General features: G+C 43.5%; 1 protein-coding gene across 1 annotated transcript in view; it reads right to left on the bottom strand.

The window, feature by feature from the left end:
• gabrg2 (gamma-aminobutyric acid type A receptor subunit gamma2) overlaps positions 1–1,896 on the bottom strand; it is a 39,095-nt gene extending 37,199 nt beyond the window's left edge. Inside the window, exon 1 of the mRNA XM_019873439.1 lies at positions 1,771–1,896. The gene's annotated coding sequence lies outside the window, so the exon portion shown is untranslated. The remainder of the gene's footprint in view (positions 1–1,770) is intronic.
• Between the last annotated feature and the right edge of the window lie 4,723 nt (positions 1,897–6,619).

Below are 6,619 nucleotides of genomic sequence, written 5' to 3'. Positions count from 1 at the left end.
CCCCCCCCCCCCAAAAAAAATAATTCAAGCTAGCAAGCTGTGTTTTTACCGAATCTGGGACACCGCGACCTCTTGCAGGTTCACTGTGGTTTTCTGCACGTCATCTCATGGTTAGAGGAAAATCTCTGTTTTCAATGTGGACACTTTTCCAGTGAAATTGGTTTACATGTAGGTCACCGACAGCCCTGAAGTGAAGTTCAAGGGGCAGTACCGAGTCAATCAGATTTTGGGCCTTCCCGTGACCCACTTTGACATGCTTTTGCTGTCATTGAAAGTCAGAGCAATGTAACTGGGGTAATCCATTTTGAAATGGCGAAAGAATCACAGTGTTTATTGAAATAAAAATGCCTTTTGTGATTTTGACCAACAGTTCACAGTCAAACCGATACTCTGCACTTCTGCACACCAAACTGATCTCTGTGAAGTGGCTGCCAGCAGCTAACCTATCCGCCGAGTTTAGAGCCGAAATGAAGCCGGCCGCTTTCATTGCGTTTTTATGTTGAATTTGCTCTGCTTGATGTGCCGCACGTATAATCTCCCCTCCCAAAGGTAGATTACAGCCAGTTTTGCTTTCAGCTTTAACATTTATTTTCTATTGTTGCCTCGCTCCTCAGAGTCGCGGCTTTATCGAAAATAAACCGCGGCTGAGCCCAAAGTCACTCATGCAGATACTACGGATTACATCTGAATGCCAAATAACAATCGTGGCGCAATTAACAGCGAAGGTAGGTTGACAGTTATACGGGGCTGTCGATGCACCTGAGGAAGCCATAGATTCCAAACAATTCAAGTAATTTCTTTCAAACTTGTAAAATGAATGTGCACCGTATAACATGAGCTCCCGTATGCAAGTTAATAAAAGAGCGTGATAGTATTGTATTTTCATTCAGGAAGGCAGCGCTTCATCGCCATTCCTTAGACCAGGATTGTGCAATGCAGATGCAATTACCTGACTGCAGATCAAAGCTTTGTAGCTAAATGCTTGCATCAGATCCACCATGGGGCACTATCACAAGGGTCAAACTTCAAACAACGTTTTACTGACACACTGACTATCAGCTCTTGTTGCTCTGATTGAAAGCCCTTCAAAGCACAGCGCCGGAGAAGGAGCCATTTAATTCATTTACTCGGCTGCCATTAGGATGCCATTCAGCTTTCCTTTCAGACCCGAAATGCGTCATTCCGGGTCATAGAAAAAACAGTGTATGGAGAAGGAGAAGTTTTTAATGGCCAAGTAAAAATGCTGTAACTCACAGAGGAGAAGCGCGAGCAACAATATAGCTTTACGTTATTTTTAGAAACACGTCGCTGTCATTGAACGTAAAAGTGCGGCTGTTGCCCTCGGATGGCTGCGTGACAATTACACTTCCAAATATAAAGCTGACTGATCTTGAATTTCGCATCGGTGACAAATGCGTACTTAATTGTAAATGTCATTCACAAAGAATACATATAGGTTAGCAAATGTTGCAAGAAAATTGAGAGATTGTCCAGTGTAGACGCTCACAATGACTTAAACAAGAGACTAACATGGTAGCCAGTGTCACACTTGGACCCAACATAAGGTGCCTTTTGATCACAAACGTGCGGTGTACCACATGCTGCTTCACCAAGTTTCGGATCACATGTTCACAGTTCATTATGTATCCAAACTTGGACCCCCAAATATATACAACAAAATATACATACTGAAACTCTCCTAATATTGACACTTTTGTCAAAATGCTTGCTGAGAAAAGCAGTTATGACAAGCTTTACATCCTGACTGACCTTTTACCTGTCTCCAGTGAGCGGTAGGAGGTCGATGGTAATGTCCTCTCTCCCGCTCCTTTAGCTCGGCAACTCCTAAATGTCCTGGCGGGGAAGCCCTAGTTTGGCCCCGGCTTGCTTTGAAAACCTGGCCGGCCGTGACTTGACAATGTTTTGTATGCTGTCTTCATGAATCATCACAAGTGGGAGGAAAGTGCAACATACATGAGGTGCAGCCCTCTAGTGCATTCCTGATGGTTGGTCCAAGTGACCTAGCTCGAAGGTAATTCCTTTTTTTCCCGAGTACATCAAAAAAGAGCATTGCCGGGGCCGATGCGGTGCAAAGGACCTTTAGAAATGACTTTGTAGTTTTTATTGTTTGGCCAAATAAGTCACCATTTCAAGGGTGTTTCTCAAAAATGTCGCAAGAACCCACAGCTACCATTTTGGTATCCATTTGAGGGTCATTATGGTCTTTTCCGAGGGTTCTTAAGAACACCTTTGTCCTTGAGATTTTGTCCCATTGATACCAAATTGAAAGCACATAAATGAGACAGAACGGGGAAACAATTTGAGTTTTTGGACAGAGCATGAAAGCAGTGCTTGATGACTCAGCTGCGATTTCTTTCAAACTGGCACGGAGTCGCATTGCACCTTTTTCACGTGTTCCCGTCAGGCATGTGTGAAGGCCCATTCCTTGCTGTTCGCAGCTGTAATTATCATTTCTATTTTTAGATTAAGGGGGTGTACTTCATATTACGGGTGGTGAGTGAGATTGTTTATCATTAAAAAAAAAAAATCTCCTTGCCAATTTAAGCAGGAAAATAAACGGCCGTGCAGATGAGAGAATAATATGCAGTTGTCTCAGTGAGTAAGTGGTTAGCGCATCCGCCTCTGTTTTGGGGTCTGTGGTTCTCTCCCCATGCTTGTGTGGATTTTATCAGAGTACTCCGGTTTTCTCCCACAGTCCATACAAAGGACCTTTAGAAATGACTTTGTAGTTTTTATTGTTTGGCCAAATAAGTCACCATTTCAAGGGTGTTTCTCAAAAATGTCGCAAGAACCCACAGCTACCATTTTGGTATCCATTTGAGGGTCATTATGGTCTTTTCCGAGGGTTCTTAAGAACACCTTTGTCCTTGAGATTTTGTCCCATTGATACCAAATTGAAAGCACATAAATGAGACAGAACGGGGAAACAATTTGAGTTTTTGGACAGAGCATGAAAGCAGTGCTTGATGACTCAGCTGCGATTTCTTTCAAACTGGCACGGAGTCGCATTGCACCTTTTTCACGTGTTCCCGTCAGGCATGTGTGAAGGCCCATTCCTTGCTGTTCGCAGCTGTAATTATCATTTCTATTTTTAGATTAAGGGGGTGTACTTCATATTACGGGTGGTGAGTGAGATTGTTTATCATTAAAAAAAAAAATCTCCTTGCCAATTTAAGCAGGAAAATAAACGGCCGTGCAGATGAGAGAATAATATGCAGTTGTCTCAGTGAGTAAGTGGTTAGCGCATCCGCCTCTGTTTTGGGGTCTGTGGTTCTCTCCCCATGCTTGTGTGGATTTTATCAGAGTACTCCGGTTTTCTCCCACAGTCCATAAGCATGCTTCTCAGCTTCATTGAAACCTCCCGTCTAAATTGTCCATGGGTGTTAATGTCAATAGTTGTTTGCCTATATGCGCCCTGTGATTGGTTGGAAAATAATTATTTTCTCCAGCACACCTGTGACTTGACTGAGACCATGTCATGCATTAGTGCTGGAGTGAAGACTCAGGGATAAATATGAAGACACTATGTAATGCATGATTTGATATAATGCATTTTTAGAAGTGTCGGCTTCCTGTGAGGCACATAATAGGTTTTTGCTTGCTAACTCAATGCTTTTTCTGGCCGGCGTTCAAATTCTCTGTCAGATTTTATTTTTTATCCATCCTGTCTCGTTCCACACCCTGGATCTCTTCCTCCGTATCTCCCTGCCCGCTCTCGCTCCCTAACCGTCGGCTCTGAAGGTTGCCTGCAGCGGACAATGTGAAACGGGCTCGGGCTGCGGAGGAGTCACTAGAGAGGTAGAGTGAGAAGGGTAAAAGGCAAGATAGCACCGGTCCCCATGTGCCCCGGCGGAGCCATATCTGATGGCCTGCCAATCACGTGCTAACCTACCGTGGCCTCGTACTGGAGACTCAGTGCATGCTCTACCTTCACAGTGGCTCTTTGTTCAAGTTTCTTGCCTGATTCCAACCTCAAGTTTGCTTCATTTTGACCCATGAAACCCCCCTGCCCACGACAGTGAAATTTTTAAGACCAAACAGTCAGTTATTCAGAATTTCAATTTTTAGTTCCCTTCTGGAAATAGTGAAATTAGGCAGGACACGGCCTGGTGGTTCGCAGCTCTGCCACTGCTTTGATGTTCTGGGTTTGAAGTCCCCATAAAACATGATTGTTAGGTGGAATGAGGTTGTCCATAGCTTGGAATGTGTTTGTGAATGGTCGTTTGTTTAGATGTGCCAAGCAGTTGGCCAGCGACCAACCCACAGTGTTCCCTACCACACCCAAAGTCAACCAGGATAAATTCTTCCATTCGAGCAAAATGTTGCTTTTCAGAGACTTTGACTTTTGCGGCAATGCGCATCTCTCTTGAATGGAAGTTGATTATCCAAATGCGATTGACGTCATCTGTTAGTGTGAGACACATTATTTTTACTCAAGCTTCACTTATCTAATCGCTTGCCCGTCAGAGGAAGCTTTTCCCCTTCTCCGCAAAACACGGACTTATGAAAAATTCAGGGCGCAGAGTTTTACGAGTTTAATTTCCAGCAATAATATGGAACGGAAAGCGCGGCATATGCATTCATGGCAGAGCAGTGGACAAGGCCAGAGAGAGATCAGGAGACACGTGACTGAGCATAACCGGTACCGGTGGCACTCGACGTGATCATGTGGCTAATAACGACACTTTGCCTGTGATCATCCCAATATTGCAACACCTCCCCCTGCTGGATTGACTGCAGTGAGATGCGCTGATGAATAATAAAGGCATCGGCTCCCTATTTCATCCTTTCGCTCTCCTTCTCAAGCGCGTTTCCTCTGCAGCAGCCCATTAATAACATCTTTTTTTTTTTTTAATATAAGCATTTTAAAGTGGCCCGGCCAGAAGCGTATTGATCTGCTGGGCTGTCTTTGTTACGTACTAGGAAGGCTCACAGCACAAGATGACACAATCTGGACGACGACCAAATAATAATAGCGACAATAATAACAACACGGATGGGAAATGGGAAATGAATTGCCTCGAGGGGGTGTTGGAAATGTCAACAACTGCAAATTAGAGTACATCAGCATTAGCAACGAGCATGTGGAGGTGTATTGCAAACACACACACACACACACACACACACACACACACACACACAACACACACACACAGACAGACACAATAATTAAAGAGGTTATATTCGAGTAAGTATTATTTAAGGGAGTGGAAATACTTGGCAATGACGGATATTTAATGTGTCTGTCCTTTAGCTGGCCCTGTGTGCTTGAATCCCCCTAAATTTCTCAGTGAGTCATGTCACATCAAACAGACGTTGACTAATTGTCAACAAACGCTGCAGAGATTTGTTAGTGGAGTGAGCCAGAGACACATCCCTGCCCAGCAATTTGAGGTTCATTTCGGGGAGCTTCTCAAGTTCAGTGCCCCTCCAATTTGGAATGAGACGCAATATTGCTGAAAAATGTGTGCCTTTCCTTTCTCCTTTTTTACGCTTTGTGTTTAGTTTTTCTTTGCTACATATTTTAACTTCATTTAATGTTTAAAACATTTAGTGGCAGCCTCCTTTTTCCTTTTGTATTAGTGCCAGCCTCCTTTTTCCTTTTGTATGGATATTAAAAGTTTCAATTGGAGATTGCATTTCACTCTCGTCATTAAATACTCATTGGTGTGGGAGGAAAGTGCAACATACATGAGGTGCAGCCCTCTAGTGCATTCCTGATGGTTGGTCCAAGTGACCTAGCTCGAAGGTAATTCCTTTTTTTCCCGAGTACATCAAAAAAGAGCATTGCCGGGGCCGATGCGGTGCAAAGGACCTTTAGAAATGACTTTGTAGTTTTTATTGTTTGGCCAAATAAGTCACCATTTCAAGGGTGTTTCTCAAAAATGTCGCAAGAACCCACAGCTACCATTTTGGTATCCATTTGAGGGTCATTATGGTCTTTTCCGAGGGTTCTTAAGAACACCTTTGTCCTTGAGATTTTGTCCCATTGATACCAAATTGAAAGCACATAAATGAGACAGAACGGGGAAACAATTTGAGTTTTTGGACAGAGCATGAAAGCAGTGCTTGATGACTCAGCTGCGATTTCTTTCAAACTGGCACGGAGTCGCATTGCACCTTTTTCACGTGTTCCCGTCAGGCATGTGTGAAGGCCCATTCCTTGCTGTTCGCAGCTGTAATTATCATTTCTATTTTTAGATTAAGGGGGTGTACTTCATATTACGGGTGGTGAGTGAGATTGTTTATCATTAAAAAAAAAAAATCTCCTTGCCAATTTAAGCAGGAAAATAAACGGCCGTGCAGATGAGAGAATAATATGCAGTTGTCTCAGTGAGTAAGTGGTTAGCGCATCCGCCTCTGTTTTGGGGTCTGTGGTTCTCTCCCCATGCTTGTGTGGATTTTATCAGAGTACTCCGGTTTTCTCCCACAGTCCATAAGCATGCTTCTCAGCTTCATTGAAACCTCCCGTCTAAATTGTCCATGGGTGTTAATGTCAATAGTTGTTTGCCTATATGCGCCCTGTGATTGGTTGGAAAATAATTATTTTCTCCAGCACACCTGTGACTTGACTGAGACCATGTCATGCATTAGTGCT

The sequence above is a fragment of the Hippocampus comes genome, unplaced genomic scaffold, assembly GCF_001891065.2.
Source record: "Hippocampus comes isolate QL1 unplaced genomic scaffold, H_comes_QL1_v1.1 scaffold59, whole genome shotgun sequence".
In the NCBI taxonomy this organism is placed as follows: Eukaryota; Metazoa; Chordata; class Actinopteri; order Syngnathiformes; family Syngnathidae; genus Hippocampus; species Hippocampus comes.
Note: the sequence above shows the minus strand (reverse complement) of the source record. Positions and strands in the feature narration are given on the sequence as shown.